Source organism: Stegostoma tigrinum, chromosome 9 (assembly GCF_030684315.1).
Source record: "Stegostoma tigrinum isolate sSteTig4 chromosome 9, sSteTig4.hap1, whole genome shotgun sequence".
NCBI lineage: Eukaryota > Metazoa > Chordata > Chondrichthyes > Orectolobiformes > Stegostomatidae > Stegostoma > Stegostoma tigrinum.
Genome location: NC_081362.1, coordinates 2,839,938 through 2,857,553, shown reverse-complemented (window position 1 = coordinate 2,857,553; position 17,616 = coordinate 2,839,938). Strand labels below are relative to the sequence as shown.

Here is a 17,616-nt window from a genome sequence, read left to right as displayed (position 1 = left end):
GGCAATTTAGCATGGCTAATCCACCCAACCTGCACATCCCTGGACACTGTGGGCAATTTAGCATGGCCAATCCACCTAACCTGCACATCCCTGGTCACTGTGGCCTACGCTTGATTCCTGTTCATACAATGAAAATGCCATTTTCCCTCATTATAGTTAACTCAGTATCTCCCAACCCTTCCACTACCTCCATGTTTGTCAATTCCACAAATACTGCCTACTGAGTCCAATAATTATGCAAGAAATGGACAGATTGGGACCATATGCAAGGAATGAAGGGATATGTACCAAGGGCAGGCAAAAGTGATAAGTTTAATTTGGCATCATGTTCAGCACATAATCTTGGGCCAAAGGGCCCATTCCTGTGCTGTACTGCTCTACGTGCTACGTTCTAAGGTAGAGATAGGTAGCTTTTTGATAAATGGTTATGGGGACAAGGCAGAAGAATGGGGTTGACTAACATATCAGCCGTGATTGAATGGCACAGCAGACTTGATGGACCGAATAGCCTAATCCTACTCCTATATCTTATGGTGCTATGATTCTACCCTCTCTTACAGACTGTGCATCAAGTTGAATCTTACTGTTCGCTCCTTCTGCATGTTTATCAAACACCATCTCAGTTTTCAATGACATTTCCTTCCTTTCCATCATGATAATCAAGACAATGGAAAGCCCAGCCATCACTGGTGGGACAAGGAAAGCCCAGGGGACCAGAATCAAGGAAGCAGCAAAATCTCATGGGATTGGAGGAGACGATCACAGAGATATGGAGGGGCAAGGTCTGGCAAAGTTTTGAAGAGGGGTGAGAATTTTATAATCAAGACATTGCTGCCTAAGACTGCTGTCAGTTTAGGTCAGCAAGCACAGGAGTCATAGGAGATCTGGACTTGTTGTGAGTTAAGAGCCAGGCAGTGCATCATCATCAACATTGGTGATTGTCCGCAAATGAGGATAACTTTCATCCACTCTCAGGGTGAGTCTGTCAGGGACTGTACAGTCCAATGGAGCTACAGCAGGTTCTGTTACTCATGGGGCAGAAGGTGATCATGGGAAGGGGGTGGGTGAGGTATTAGTGTGGCAGCGCGCTCCTTTTGCTGTTTTCCCTGACTTCCGCCTTTTCCTGACAGCAAGTCTCAAGTGCTCAATGCCTTCCTGGATGGTCCTCCTACAGTTTGGACGGTCTTGGGCCAGTGATTCCCAGGTGTCTGTGGGAAAGCCGCATTTCTCCAGTGAGGCCTTGAGAGTATCTCTGAAGCACATCCTCTGCCCATCTGGGGCTTGCCTGCCATTTCGGGGCTGGGTATAGGACAGGGCAGAAGTATATAGCTTTGGGTGACTTTGCAGAGGGTAGATTGTGGTTCAACAGCCTGGTAAGTGTTGGAAAGGCTGAGTCAAGAGGTGTTGAAAGTATGGATGATGGTTTGGGTAATGGTTTCTGCAGAGGTGGAGCTATGTGGGGGACATTCCAAACATGGGAGTGGTTACGTTAGTAATGGTTTGAATATTGGGGTCGGAAGCTCATACCAGGATCAAATGCAATGCCAGCAGACTGAGTAATCTCTGACTGTTGCGAGGGATATGGATAGGTAAGAAACTGATTTGTAGTAAACAATAGCAGGGCCCTCCCGGTATTGAAACAGAGGAAATTTCTGCTTATCTGGAGTTGCAATCCAGACTCGCCCAACCTGGAAAGATGTTAATATTTGATCCTGAGCTGAGCATACAGAACCAAGTGACCCAGACAGTTGGAGACATGTCTCCTGTAAACTCAGTCGCACTCACAGAATCTGAGAATCTTAGAGCATCTTCCCACCTAATTTAAAGGAGTTGTCTGCTACATGGCTGTGAGAAGAGAAGTGAACACACTTTTGTTCATCTCGGCAGGATTCCAGGTAATTTCCTTCTGCATATTTCATATAACATGGAAAGTGAGCATTACCTCACCTCTGCCAGTGTGCAATGATTACAATGGCTGCTCTTAGTGCAAATAATGATAAAGTACACAGGCTCATTTTTCCCCACCATGTGCGGGGGAGGTTGAGGAGGGAGGAGGAGCATTAAAAGTGACCTACCGATCTGAAAGCACTTTGGAATTTGCGAGCTTTTCCCTTTTCCAGGCCTGTGAAATTAAACAAGTATCCTTCTCAGTACATTCCCCTAATTTTCAAACCAATAAGTTGACGCGTAATTATCTTACTTTTTATCTGACTAATTGAACAATGAATTTGAACAATAAAATATGCTGGAGGTTTGAGCCTGGTTGATGATGTTATTTTGCATGAGATTTAATCAAAGCTCTGCTGTAACCTGTCACACTAATTCCTATTGAAGCCACCATTACTCCATGCATTCAGAAAACCCCATGGTTTTAGCCATCGCTGTGATGGCTGGAATTTACCAGGGCATTGGGAAAGGGCTGGGAGTAGGGATGAGGGTTCACTCAAAGGCAAGGGAAGGTAGGGAGTCAGTCATCTTCCCAACTGGCCATAGTTTCTGATTTATGGTGGGGAATGGGGAGGCTGACATTCTAGACCAGAGGTCCAGTTGAGGAGCAGTTTTCTACCTCCTCTAGTATGTTTGCTCATTGTGGATAAGCCCTGTGCCAGGTGAGATTGCAGAATGGTAATCACTGCTGTGGGCTCATGCGGTGGAGATTTATGGTTGGACAATTTGACACTCAAGAAGAAAGCCCCCACCCACCCCCACCCACCAAGTGGAATGGCAAGAACCCTATCCGAATCCCCCACCCGTGCTTTCCCACAAACATTCAGCTCACTGGGGGTCCTGGCTAACCTCTTCTGATGTCTCGAGACCCCTTGAATCAGGTGGCCCAACTCCCATGACTTGACTCTCCTCTAGGCACAGTCCCAGCAGGGTCCACCATTTTGGTGGTGCTGTGGAGCTGCTTTAAGGGACGAGAATCCCAACAGCAACCAATCACCTTCGCTGAACTGCTGGGAAAATGCAGCTGGGAGCAGGCAAACTGTCAAGCAGAGCCATAGCTCTATCCTCAGCCGGAATACTGTGGGCACTTCTGGGCTCCATGTGGCATGTGAGCTGAGAGCCCTCGGACAGGGGAGGATTCCCAGGATATTCCCAGGGGTGAGGTGGCCTGCAGTCTTGGAGAGACGTTGGAAAAATTCAGAGAGAGAACGTTGAAAAGTGACCTCACACATGTTTTCAAAATGCTGACAGTGTTTGATGACAGAGCCCAAAAAGCCTCTGGCCTTTGGTGTAAGGGTCAGTAATCAAAGACTGGACACTGAAAATCACTGGGAGAAAAACCTAGAGGACGGACTGAGGAGAAACCTCTTCACTCCAGGAGCCGTCAGGATCTGGAACACTCAACCCGAGCAGGTGGTCGACAGTGATTCCAATAAAGTTCAAAAGGGCATTGGACAGACCCTTGAAGATGTGGCTCAGAGAGTAACAGAAAAAAGGCTGAGAGGCAGGGCTAAAGACCTCCACTCTGTCAAAGGGTCTCAGAGTCTTAGAGATACACAACACAGAAACAGACCCTTCGGTCCAACTCAACTATCCCATCTGCGTATCCTTAGTAAATCTAGTCCCATTTGCCAGCATTTGGCCCATATCCCTCTAGACCTTTCCCATACATGTACCCATCCAGATGCCTATTAAATGTTGTAACTGTACCAGCCTCCACCACTTCCTCTGGCAGCTCATTCCATACACACACTACCGTCTACATGAAAAAGTTGACCTTTAGATCCCTTTCAAATCTTTCCCCTCTCACCAAGCCTTCGAGTTTTAGACTCCTCACTCGGGGGAAAATACCTTGTCTATTCACCCTATCCATGCCCCTAATGATTTTATAAACCTCTATAAGGTCACCCCTCGGCCTCCAAAGCTCCAGGGAAAATAGTCCCAGTCTGTTCAGCCACTACCTATAGCTCAAACCCTCCAACCCTGGCAACATCCTTGTAAATCTTTTCTGAACCTTTTCTAGTTTCACAACATTCTTATAGCAAAGAGACCAGAATTTCATGCAGTATTCTAATAGTGGCCTAACCAATGCACTGTCCAGCCGCAATATGATCTCCCATTTCCCATACTCAATATGCTGACCAATAAAGGTAAGCATATCAAACGTCTTCTTCAGTATTTTAACTACCTGTGGCTCCAAGGTCTCTTTGTTCAGCAACACCCCCCAGGACCTTACCATTAAGTGTATAAGCCCTGCCCTGATTTGCCTTTCCAACATGTAACGCCTCTCATTTATTGAAATTAAATTCCATCTGCCACTCCTTGGCCCATTAGTCCATCAGATCAAGATGCCATAGAGAAAATGACAGTAAACCTGGTGAATGAGGCATTCTGGTCCAACTTGTCTTGTGTACTTCAAAGGAGAGATTTGGTATGAGCTGTATCTTCTGCTCCAGGCTTTATTGTCTCTTTGATTGGAAAATTCCTCTGGGAGGCCCCTGTGCACTCTCTGGGTTCTCCTGAAAAGTTAGCCTTGTTTGCCTTTCCCTTACACTGTGGCCTTTTTTGTTCATAGTTCTCACCCATCCCCTCACTATCCATGGCTTTATGACTTTTTCAATGTAGCTACATGGTTGGTGTTACTGCGAGCATTCACTCCGGAATAGCCCTCAGCCACTGATCTCCCTCACCGTAACTGTACAATTCTATCAAAAGCAGCCAACAGCATTAAAAACTCTATTAGACATATTTTCCTCCTTGAGTACAGTTTCCAACTAAATGAAAGAAAAGGAGCATCAAGACAAAAGGTAGTCAAGCATTTTGAATTGAATCTGCCATTTTATTACTGAGTAACTGCGTATTGCTGCAATGAGCTACATATTTCATTAGGTTCTGAACTCTTTTCTGAACTATGAATACGAAATAATGTAAGAAGTGCATTTCAATCTAATTTAATTCCTCATCATGTGCAGATCCGTATGTGAAACAAGGAACTATCCATTAGTCACAAGCGATTATTGTGTTAGTCCATTTCAAGTGAAAAGCCAGGTTAATTCAAAAGACAGTGGAAAATTTACATGGAATTTACATTGTCACTTTTGGACAATTGCGGATCAATTTTATACAAGAACTGAATCTAATTTCAGGTATCTTTCTTTCCCCTTATTGAAAATTTTCCAGGAAATTTAAAAACCATGAACTTTTGGAATGCATTGATACATAAATTTTAGTTGATGGGTGTTGTATGCACATGATAAACCAGACTCACATCTCTTATACATCTGAAGTACTGTGTACAGTTTTGGTCCCCTTACTTGTGGAAGAATGTAGTTGTGTTGGAGGAAGTTCAGAGGTAGTTCACTGGATTAATTCCAGAGAACAGGGGTTTGTCTTTTGAGGAGAGTTTGAGCAGTTTAGGTCTACACTCGCTAAAGTTTAGAAGGATGAGAGTAAATCTAATTGATAGTCATAAGACACTAAAGGAGATTAACAAAATAGGCATAGAGTGGATAGTTCCGCTTACAGAGCAATCTAGAACAAGAGGTAATAGTTTCAGGGTAAGGGGAGGTAATAGTTTCAGGGTGAGGGATGGCAAGTTTCAATTGGAGATGAGAAGTCCTGGACGCTTACATGAAGACCCTTTGGCCCATCAAGTCCGTACCCATCAAGGGATTAGTTCTCTCAAAGGGGCATAGATCTGTGGAATTCACTCTTCCAGACTGCAGTGGATGCCAGGATATTGAATAATTTAAGGAGGGGATAGCAGATTTTTCAATAGTAATGGGTTGAACGATTACAGGAAGTTGTCAAAAAAGTGAAGTTAAGGCCAAGATGAGGTCAGCCAAGATTGAATTGAACATTGATGCAGGCTCAAGGGGCAGAATGGCCTACTCCTGCTCCAAGTTCTTCTGTTCTCATAATGAGGTGCTATTAAGGTTTGGAGGCTGAGGGTTGAGTCATTGATGTCCAAGAAGATTGATTCAATGGCTTTGTGAGAAATTAGAGAGGAAATAGGCATTAAGACAGAGTTAATTACACTTTTCCATACAATGGAATTATTGCAGATGACATTATTGCTTATCATGTGATGAATAGAACAACACACAAATTTTAAGAGGTGTTGAAAGCCTTTGACAATTATTTCAGCCTCAGAACTAATAAAAATCTGGAAAGGATATGAATTCAATAAAGAATAAAGTATCCAGATAAATCCATAGATCCTTAATGATCTTGAAAGAGTGATGGAGAGATGTGACAGTGGACACCTATGATCAGAAGGAATCAGTTGTTGCAGACATTGTCGATGAATCTTTGACAGGTGTATTATAGTCCAAAGAAGACCTGGCTCTAGAGAAAGTCATTCAAATAGCGAGCAAAGCAAAGGTCCAAGAGCGAAGCAGATTAATTCAACAAGAAGATAAAAGTTAGGACAGGAGATCTGTCAAAAGACATATTAGGAACGCCAAAGTGGCTAGGACAGACACCAAAACCTTAAAGTCCTTACCAACATTCTGACATGAACAGTGCTCAACTTGACAAAATCAAATGCACTTTTAGTAAGGAAGTAGGTCACTAAAAGAAAATGTGCTGAAGCAGGATGTAGCTACAGAAAAGCAAAAGACCTAAGAAATAATTGCACAGCAATAAATAAGATGGACCAGTCTCCAGAAGATGAAAGGGTTTTTCAGGCAAAATTAGTGACCCATCTGAACATGTTGCACGCAGACATTTGTATCAATGGATATTTCTTGACTTTCAAATTAAGTACAGGATTTAGTGCCACAATGTTATCCAATAATAAGCCTGAGTTGGCCAAAACAATATGTCCAAGAGGGTGATAATGGGAACTGCAGATGCTGGAGAATCCAAGATAACGAAAGTGTGGAGCTGGATGAACACAGCAGCCAAGCAGCATCTCAGGAGCACAAAAGCTGACGTTTCGGGCCTAGACCCTCCATCAGAGAGGATGTTGGGGAGAGGGAATTGGAATAAATAGGGAGAGAGGGGGAGGCGAACCGAAGATGGAGAGAAAACAAGATAGGTAGAGAAGAGAGTATAGGTGAGGAGGTAGGGAGGGGATAGGTCAGTCCAGGAAAAATGGACAGGTCAAGGAGGCAGGGTGAGGTGGTAGGTAGGAAATGGAGGTGCGGCTTGGGGTGGGAGGAAGGAATGGGTGAGAGGAAGAACAGGTTAGGGAAGCAGAGATAGGCTGGGCTGGTTTTGGGATGCAGTGGGGGGAGGAGATGAGCTGGGCTTGGGCATATTCCGCTTGGGAACTCTGCAGCCCAATGGTAGCAATGTGAACTTCACAAGCTTCAAAATCTCCCCTTCCCCCACCACATCCCAAAACCAGCCCAGCTCTTCCCCTCCCCCCACTGCATCACACAACCAGCCCAGCTCTTCCCCTCCCCCCACTGCATCACAAAACCAGCCCAGCCTGTCTCTGCCTCCCTAACCTGTTCTTCCTCTCACCCATCCCTTCCTCCCACCCCAAGCCGCACCTCCATTTCCTACCTACTAACCTCATCCCACCTCCTTGACCTGCCCATCTTCCCTGGACTGACCTATCCCCTCCCTGCCTCCTCACCTATACTCTCGTCTCTACCTATCTTGTTTTCTCTCCATCTTCGGTCCGCCTCCCCCACTCTCCCTGTTTATTCCAGTTCCCTCTCCCCATCCCCCTCTCTGATGAAGGGCCTAGGCCCGAAATGTCAGCTTTTGTGCTCCTGAGATACTGCTTGGCCTGCTGTGTTCATCCAGCTCCACACTTTTGTTGTCCAAGAGGGTATTGCATTTAGCATTAAACATACAAACTAGGGGGCTCCAAAAATTAGGAAGCCTGCATATACTTCATAACTGAGAATTTTCAGAGGCAGCAATTAAACTATCTTTTTCAGATAGACAAAAGAAGCACTCTCCAAGTGACCTCAGTCACAGTACAGTGAGGACCTATTTATTTCAAATTCAAGCTTGCCTTAAGGGGCTGAGCTGATTAAGAAAGGACAAGTTCAACAAAATGCCCATGCACGAGACCCCCCACCCCCCTGTCCCATTCTCACCTCCACACCTTCCCATCCCCCTACCTTCCAATGAGGAATCCCCTATATTAGTAAATTGCCAGGTGCCACAATTGAGGATGTGAATAAACTGGTGTCACAAAAAAGTCAATTATTGTGAAGGAGTAAAATCTGTCAGCCTCAGCACAGATGTACAGGCAGAATGAGAACCAAATTCCACTGAATAAAGTGTGCTGCACACAACTCCAATGAAAACATTGCTATAAAGAAACAACTGACACAGATCAAAGATCCCGTAAAGGAAATCTCCGCTGCTGTAGTAGTGATAACACTATCTGCAATAAATGGCCAGGCACATCCCTAAAGCCCTCTGTAAAAGAAATGTATAAGTTTAAAGGACTTCCAGTTCAGGGAAGATCTACAGATTGTCAGGAAGACAGTCCAAGTCAACTGCCTACAACACAACAATCTTCCAATTCCAAAGGAAACATAATCAGGAAGAATTCGACAACCTCCAAGTCATCTGAATTTGGAAAGTTAAAGGCTTCAGGGGGGAATGGGGTAGTTGTATATATAAATGTATTCAAAAATGTCCAAAAATAATGGCATGAGAGAAACCCATCATGGGTGAGGGGGTGGGATTTGTCTAAAAAACATGAAAGGGAGTAAAGGAGGAACTTGGAACAGGCTGGTCTGGGTTTCACACATCCCGTTTGCTGTAATACAATAAATTTTGCATTGTCTACTCAACAAGACTGTTCTGGTTAGACCAGAGAGATGAATAGCCTTATCCATGTAATACCATGTTGGGTTTGCAGGAACCGACAAACACATACCAGCTCTGATGAAGGGTCTAGGCCCGAAATGTCAGCTTTTGTGCTCCTGAGATGCTGCTGGGCCTGCTGTGTTCATCCAGCCTCACATTTTATTACCTTGGATTCTCCAGCATCTGCAGTTCCCATTATCACCAATCTGCTCAGTCACCCACTGTTATCATAGCGGTAAACCTTGCACGAGTTTAAGTGCTATGATTCATTTAAGAGAGGTTTTTGGAGGCTGTATTTCTAAGATTCCTAAAGATTCCTAATGATCTTAAGAACCCCTACAGCGTCGAAGCAGGCCATTCAGCCCATCAAGTCCACACCACCCCTCCCCATCCCCAGGCCCACCCCCTACACTATCCCTGTATTTTCCACCCAAGATACTATGGGCAATTTAGCATGGCCAATCCACCTAGCCTACACATTTTTTGGACTGTGGAGGGAAACCGGAGCACCCGGAGGAAACCCACGCAGACACGGGGAGCAAACTCCTCACAGATAGTCGCCCGAGGGTGGATTTGAACCTGGGTCTCTGGTGCGTGAGGCAGCAGTGCTAACCACTGAGCCACTGCACCGCACTAATTTATTCACTCTTAGACTAAGTATGAGTTCTACATAGCAGCATCTTGCTTCAGAGTCTCTCCTTCCATCACTACTGAAGCCACAGAGGGTTTTAAAATCTAGCCTTTGCCAAGACTTGGGGGCAATGGTGGGGGGCAATGTAAGACAACAAGCCTCAAGGGTGATGTTCGAATGGGACCTGGGCAGATTGGGACTCAGGCGGCACTCGTTTTCAGGCGAGATAAATTTTTGTAGCAGGTGGAAGTTGAGAAACCAGAAAGGACATGATCCAAATAGCCCAGGGCAGAGCCACTGAGGGCAAGGTTTGGGGTTTCAGCTGCAGGTGAAATGGGGCAGATGTGAGGAGCAGGTAAAGCAAATGAAGTGAATGATCTCAGGCAGTAAATGCTTCCTTAAAATGTAAGGCTGAAGGAAATAGGAAAAGAACAGAGTGAGTGCAATGGAGATCGGTCAGTGAGGAATTGGCTGCTCAGGTCAAGATTTGGTTTCCCCTTGCAACAGTAAAACAAAGTTCTGCCATAGAGCAATCGTTGAGCTTTTCAAAGAGGAGTCATTGCAACATGAGTGAAATATATTTGAAAGTTAATTTGTGGGAGCAGGTATTGATTGGTAAATATTCCCAAGTGAGGGTTGTCAGGAAGGTAAGTATGGGAGAGGCCATTAAAGCAGAGTGCAGAAAAGGAATGGTGAATAGTGCAATCCACATTAAGAGCATAAAGCTAATTAAAAGCTTTTTATAGATGGCCTCAGAAGGCTTGGAAGTTGATGCTTTGTTAAATAATTTGAAAGGAGAGTGGATAAGTGTCTGATTGAAGTGTGATTGAACGTTTGTAGATAAATGGGCAACATTGCCTCTGTGCTGAATGGGCTGGGAGCATAGACCTCAGCTGTCAGAAACTTTCTCGATAGGAGGAAATTTCATATGCAGTTTCAAATTCAAATTTTCACCAGCCAGGCCACAAGGAAAAGGTGAGAGGAATGAAACTAATTGAGCGACACTTGCAGAGAGCTTGCATGGACACTGCAAACTGAGTGGCCTCCTGCGTTGTAATTGTCTTGTGGTTGGTGGGGCAAGGGCTAAAACTTGGATCAGAGTACTGAGTAAGATGACCAGCCACAAAGTCAATGGATCATACAACACAGAAGAGGCCATTTGGCCCATTAAGTCTTTACCAACCTATCTGTATCAGCCCCACTTTCCCACACTGGGCCCATAGCCTTGAATGTTATGACATTTCAAGTGCTCATCCAGGTACTTTATAAAGGTTTTGAAGTTTCCTGCCTCAACTACCCTCCCAGGCAGTGCATTCCAGGCCCCTACCATCCCCCAGGTGAAAAAAGACCTTCTCTCAAATTCCCTCTAAACCTTCTGCCCTCCACTTTAAAATGATGCCCACTTGTTATTGACCTTTTGACTAAAGGAATCAGCTGCTTCCTCTCCACTTGTCCATGTTCCTCATAATCTTACTCACCATAATCTAACTGAATGGCAGGGCAGGCTGAAAGGGCTGAATGGCCTGCTGCTATCCTTATTGTCTCTGTTGCTTTTCTCCATGCCTCAGACACTAAGGTTCCTGCACTGTGGAAAATGAACCAACCTATCACAGTTAATATATCAGACTAAATACCTCTGATCCACAATACAACATGATCTGTAATTTTCATAAACTCAATTATGTGCATCTATATCTGTCCCTAAAACTTTATTTAGTTAGCTCCTGTTACAATTATACATAACATGTTTGAAAAGTCCCTGACACACTGGCCTTGACTGCAAGAATGGATGGCTATAATTAACCAGAACTGTGTAGCCAAAGGCAATAATTAACTGATTTTTACCAGAACAGATATTAATAGTTTCTCAACTGAAGAAAATAATGCAGATTGGTTACAGTCTGGTATTCCTCACAGTGCACTGCTAATTGAATGATTAGATGAATGGCTGACAGTGCTTTGCACCTTCCTTATTTACAACTGAAACACTTAGAAATTGTGAGACATGCTTAGTTCAATCCATAAAACGCTGGAAACACTTTTCTGGTCAGTCAGCAGCTATGCAGAGAGACGTGTTTCAGGTCTGTGATTTCTCACCAGAACTGAGAAAATGCAGCGATACTGACACAAGTTCTTTCAGGAGATGAGGCTCATCAGACTTAAGAAGGATTTAGATGTGCAACTGTGATGCCAAGGCATACCAGGTGACGGGCCAAGTGATGGAAATGGGATGAGAATAGACAGCTGGCTGTTTCTGACCAGCACAGACTCAATGGGCCAAAGGCCTTTTTACTGAGCTGGAGATCTCTGTGACTCTAATTTTTGGGGTCAAATCTAGACAACCTTCTCATCCAGCAGCCTCATTGGTTGGAAAGTGCAGTTCAAGATTCCAAAATTAAACAAAATTCGATAGGACATGATTACAAACAAATGTTTAAAAAATGGTGACCATATGTCAAGTAACATCTATCGTTTCTCTGGTGCTCTATAGATCGTACATACAGCCAACGCTGGGGGTAACAGAGAAAGCATCTCATCGATGTAGAGCACAAAAGAAAATAGTTTTCATGAAATGTTTCACAAGTTCCGAGGGGCATATTTTAGTCATGTTTCCAAGAAAGAGCTACAATCACAAAGATCAGAAAAATATTCCTCACTAATTTTCACAGCAGTGCAACCCGTTTTTTACAGCCGGAGAGTAAAATGGAAAAAATAATTGACACTTCCACTTTGAAATGCACGACAATAGAACACAGTTTCGACTCCAAGTGCAGGCTGTGACAGATTATACATCAGCTACAACTTGATGCTTTGAGGTATTAATGGGCAGATTCATCGTAAAGTCTGATTAGTTGACCTCTAGCCAAATGTAAATATCAGCCAGATTCTGATATCACTCAGTAATTCCCAATCTCTTCTGCCAAATAGAGTTTGAGTGACCACGAGATGTAGAAGGAGAATTAGGCCATTCAGCCCATTGAATCTCATTCAATGAGATCATGGCTAATCTGATTATCCTCAACTCCACTAACCTGCCTTTTATCCATAAGCCTCAATTTCCCTTCCTGATTAAAGATTGTCTCTCTCAGCCTTAAATATACTGAATGACCCAGATTTGAAAGCTCTCTGTGGTAAAGAATTCCACATATTCACCATGCTCTGACTAAAGAAATTCCTCCTTATCCCTGCCTACAATGTGTGACCCCTTATTCTGAGATGATGCCCCTTGGACCTAAACTCTCCCACAAGGGGAAACAAAATTTTCACATCTACCCTGTCAACCCTCTAAGAATTTTGCTTGTTTCAAAGCTTTTCTTCCTTCTGAACTCCAATGAAAACAGCCCCAACCTACTCAACCTCTCCTCCTAAGATAGTCCCTCCATACTCGGGATCAGCCCATTGAACCTTCCCTGGACTGCCTCCAGTGCCAATATATTATTCTTTAAATAAGGACAACAGTTTCACCTCTCAGAGGCACTAAGACTAAAACCACAGAAAGAAACTTCTGTCAGTAGGGCACCCCTGTAGTATCACAACAGAATGTCAGCCTGGATTTGTGCCCTAAAGGTGAGGGGAACAAAGAATAGATCACAAAAAGCAGTTAGCAGGAACCACAAATAATTCCTAGGAAAGGAAATTTGAAAGAATGGGGTTGAAATCAAAAATAGATGATTCACATGGACTGCAAAATACAGAGAAAGGGTTTACTCCTCTGAGGGGGTAAATTCTCCTGAAACTTTAATTCTGTTCTATTAAGATGAAAATGATTGTTAAAATAAAACACTAACACATGACAGGGGTGTATAAAAGATACCTGAATTCTCCTGCATACTAAATGCTTCATTATCTAACCTGATCACCGTCTGCTGCAGATACGTCAGAAACTTCTGACAATGTGCAGAAAAACAGCGAATTCATCAGGCCGACATGTGGAAGCTGGATCATTTTGCAGACTTGCACATCCTTCTATTCCAGAACGATTACTAATTTATGTGATTTTCTTTAGCTGTACCTTTGTCAAAGGACATTTATTTTTAACTGAAGGAAAAAACCATTAACTTGCACCTTCAACCATAATTCTTCAACTTGTAGAGTTGTCGCATTAAGGACAAGATGACAAGAGAGACTCACTCTCTTATTCATGGCATTCATCACTCTAAACATCTTCTACAACCTCACCGAGGTTATTTTGTTGCACTTTACTCTTGCAGTCTGTCTCCCCTTCATATTCACCTTGGTTCCATTGTGTAAATGTTGCCTGTCCCACCTGGGTTATCTTCTCATTGTTTCTGTGCTCTGATACTCATTATTGCATTACTACATTATTACATTATATCATTCAGGGCAGCACGGTGGCTCAGTGGTTAGCACTGCAGCCTCACAGCGCCAGGGACACGGGTTCGATCCCAGCCTTTGGTAACTTGGTTCTCCCCGTGTCTGCGTGGGTTTCCTCCGGGTGCTCCGGTTTCCTCCCACAGTCCAAAGATGTGCAGGCTAGGTGGAATGGCTGTGCTAAATTGCCCCTAGTGTTCAGGGGTGTGTGGGTTATAGGGGAATGGGTTTGGGTGAGATGCTCCAAGGGGCGGTGTGGACTTGTTGGGCTGAAGGGCCTGTTCCCACACTGTAGGGAATCTAATTACAACAGGCCTGAATTACTCTTAAATAAAACACAGATCTAAAACAAACAAAAACAGAGTTAGCATTCCAAGGTAACCAACTACGGTGCTGCAAAAGAGTCACTCTGAACTCAAGATGTTAACTCTGCTAACATAGACGTGCTGAGTTTCTCTAGCATGTTCTGCTTGTGCCTGTTGCTGAGATACCCTCAGTATCCTCTCAGGATGAATGCTCAGGGCTTTTGTGAGAGCTCACCTGTCTAGCTTCGGATTCTTTGCTTAACAAAGTACAGGCTTCTTCATAGGGAGTGTCAGGGAGGCTCATGGAATGGATTCCTAGGATGAGAGGATTCTCATCTGAGCAATGATTGAGCAGAATGGGCATATATTCTCTGGAGTTCAGAAAAAAATTGCAAGCTAAAGGATGAAATTTTACAAAACCTCTGCTGGCATCTTTGGAGGCACCAGGACTCATAAAATGGCATTCCTCAGTATAATACATTGACCACTAACAAAGCATACAGCAGGACTACTCCGCAAATCCATTCCAGAGATTACATTAGAAATGTCAGAGAATCGCTATAATGGGGAGAGTGGGTAAAATGGGGAAGGTTGAATGACCCGTATACAGTAATAGTGTAAGGGGCAGTGAGGAAAACGTGTTCTTAGTTGGCATTCAGGAGAATTTCATCCAGCAGTTTGCGTCCAGCCCAACAAGTAGAGAAGCATTGCGACATCAGGTCCTTGGCAATGAGGTAAGCCAAGCAGAGAACATTTAGGGAACAGTGAACGTTGTACCACTTTGAGGATTCCCTGTGTCTATTGGAAACATGGCCCCTTTAGCCAAGCTATCCCTTCATAGCCTCTCAAACCCAACCTCCATCACTGGCCACTGCCAGGCAGGATCTGCAGGGGTCCCAGACTTGCCTTCAGGAAAACCACCATTCACTCCTTTTCATTGGGAACAGTCTGTAGTCACTACCCAAATATAGCATTGCTGGAGCTGTGGACAATGGCTAGCAGTTCTCAAGGTTGGCCACTTATTCCTCACATTGGGGCAGAAGTCGGACTTTTAGCCAATCAACAGCCTTCTGAATGTGAAATGGTTGCTGGGCAGCTGGTGTCAGTGCTGATGAGTCCCTAATGACCCTTTGGGTGGCGCGATGAGAAACTATACCATCTGAAAAATCCTGCCCACTACAATCTTTGAGCATGTGGCACGGTGAATGCCTCTGGGTTGGACAATCTAAATTAGTTGCCAGATTCTCAGGAGAAGGGGTTACCATTTCGGACTGAGATGAGGAGATGTATTTTCACTCGGAGGCTGGTGTATCTTTAGCCTTTACTGCTGGAGAAATTTGTGGGTGCTCGGTCACTGGTCATGTTCAAGACTGAGGCCAATAGATCTGTGGGCACATGGATGTATGGATCAAGGCAGGAAACAAAGTTGAGATAAAAGATCAGCTATGATCGGCTGAATGGCAGAAAAGGCTGCCCATGTTAATTCGTCTAATCCTCTGATCTGTTGTGTTCTTATAAAGAACAGCATGAAACCAGAGGATCAAAATCAAAGGAGCGATAGTAAAATGACACATTCACAAATCCTTGCACAGTGTCTATCATATTCACCATAGTTTTAGTGGCTCCTGTGAGTTACAGCAGATGTCATTTACAGACAAGTTGTCAACACACTGAGAGAGTACATTTCCAACAGGTACCCCTGCTCGCCCAGCATAACAACGACAAGTAAACCATGCTTAAAAACGAAGGAAAAGGGATTCAGGATTTTGACCCAGTCACAGTGAAGGAACAGTGATGTATTTCAATGACAGGGCGATGTGTGGCTTGGAAGAGACCACAATGTGGCTGGTGTTCTTTATTATTTGAAAAAGCAAATCATAGCATCGAACATGCAACTTAGAAATGACACAACACAGTGGCTCAGTGGTTAGCACCAGGGACCCCGGGGTTCAGTTCCAGTTTGGGTGACAGTCTGTGTGGAATTTGCACATTCTCCCTGTATCTACATGAGCTTCCTCCAGGTGCTCTGTTTTCATCCCACAATCCAAAAATGTGCAGGTTAGGTGGGTTGGCTGTGGGAAATACAGGGTTGGGATAGGTCTGGGTTGGACGCTGTTTGGAAGGTTGGTGTGATTTCAATGGGCTGAATGGCCTGTGTGCACACTATAGGGATTCTATGATCCTCAAGAACTAGTCTCAAATGTAAACCTGTATAGCTCCTCTCAAGAAATCACTCTCATCCTGATGGACAGAGCTTATTGTGTGATTTGAGGTGCTAACTGCCTTATATTACATTAGACACTATCACACTATGAAAGCAGTCCCTACCATCCACAAGATACTTGCAGGAAGCCACCAAACACTTTTGACTGTGCTTTACAGACCCAACAGCCATAATTTTAATGTAGCTAAATAGTGATGTGTACTTGACCTTAGCTCTAACCTGAGATTTCACAAGACACCCTCATGTAGCTCAGATGTAATACAACTAGTTATTAAGTACTAGATGATAAACATACTCTGTTCCACAGGAACCAGGCCTCATTTCTGGGTGAGGTCTGTGATTGGTGACTGGAAGAAGGACTGGTGACAGTGAATCTGCCTAAAACATCTCAGATTGTATCGGTGGACTCAGCTAAAATATTTAAAAGTGGAGGGGGTTAATTTATGGTAGATATGGTGCCAAACAAGATTTGTCCTCATGGTGTTAAGCTTCTTGAGTGTAGTTGGGGCTGCACTCATTCAGGCAAGTGGGGAGTATTCCACCACACCCCAACTTGCGCCTTGTAGGTGGTGAGCAGGCTTTGGGGAGTTAGGACAAGAGGGGAGGGGGAGTTACTTGCAGCAGGATTCCCAGCCTCTGACCCTGTAGTCACTGTGTTTACGTAGATGGTTGCAAGTTCCAAAGTTCGTAAAGTGGTTACATTCTGGTGCTTAACAGTTAAATTTGTAATTGCAGATTACTTCATGACTGACAGAGTAACACAGAACGGGTGGGCAGTTAAAAGAAAAATGTGAGATCACTAACAAATCCATCTTGTACACAAGCTGACAACTTCACTTCGAAGATGCATGGGCCACAAACAGCTGGCTCCATATTCTTTACTTAATTTGTATTCCACCCTCGAAATTTGCCTTGAGTCAATGTGAGTAACTTTTATTTCTGACATTGTGTGACGCTAATTATTGTACATCAGTCAATAACAGACTTCAGAACTCAGTAAAAATGCTCTTTTCAGTACATTTTTTTCAGCTGTCAATCATTCAAAGCACTGTAAGTCAAAGGGAACATCTGACAGTATCCAAGCTTTTCACTAGTGTCATGAAAAGATTCAATTCCACATTGATGTAAGTTTGCATGAGAGGTTACAAAGTACCTAACTGAAGGAGTTTTATCTTGTGTAAGGGAAGGTATGGTTTGTTCATATGTACTTACAAAACAAGAACAGGGATTGTCATTTGTCCCCTAGCCCCATCAAGCCAGCTTCCTTTTTCAAGAGGATTGTGACTGCGATAGGAAGGGGGTTAGTGGGTCTCTCTTACACACATCCCTGATGACCTCTGACCCCCATCAATGGTGCTACTGCGGTGATTTAAGATGGTCTGTGTCTCACCCAT

At 44.0% G+C, this 17,616-nt stretch overlaps 1 long non-coding RNA gene across 3 annotated transcripts in view; it reads left to right on the top strand.

Annotated features, from left to right (window-relative positions):
* The window catches only part of LOC125455129 (uncharacterized), a 67,398-nt gene that overhangs the window by 20,313 nt on the left and 29,469 nt on the right, over window positions 1-17,616 (top strand). Inside the window, exons 1-2 of one of the 3 annotated variants that reach the window (XR_007248162.1) lie at window positions 1,762-1,895; window positions 16,958-17,144. The exons of the other annotated variants lie outside the window; for them this stretch is intronic. This is a non-coding gene — a long non-coding RNA (uncharacterized LOC125455129). Of the gene's footprint in view, window positions 1-1,761; window positions 1,896-16,957; window positions 17,145-17,616 lie in introns of those variants that run through there. 3 annotated transcript variants of the gene reach the window in all.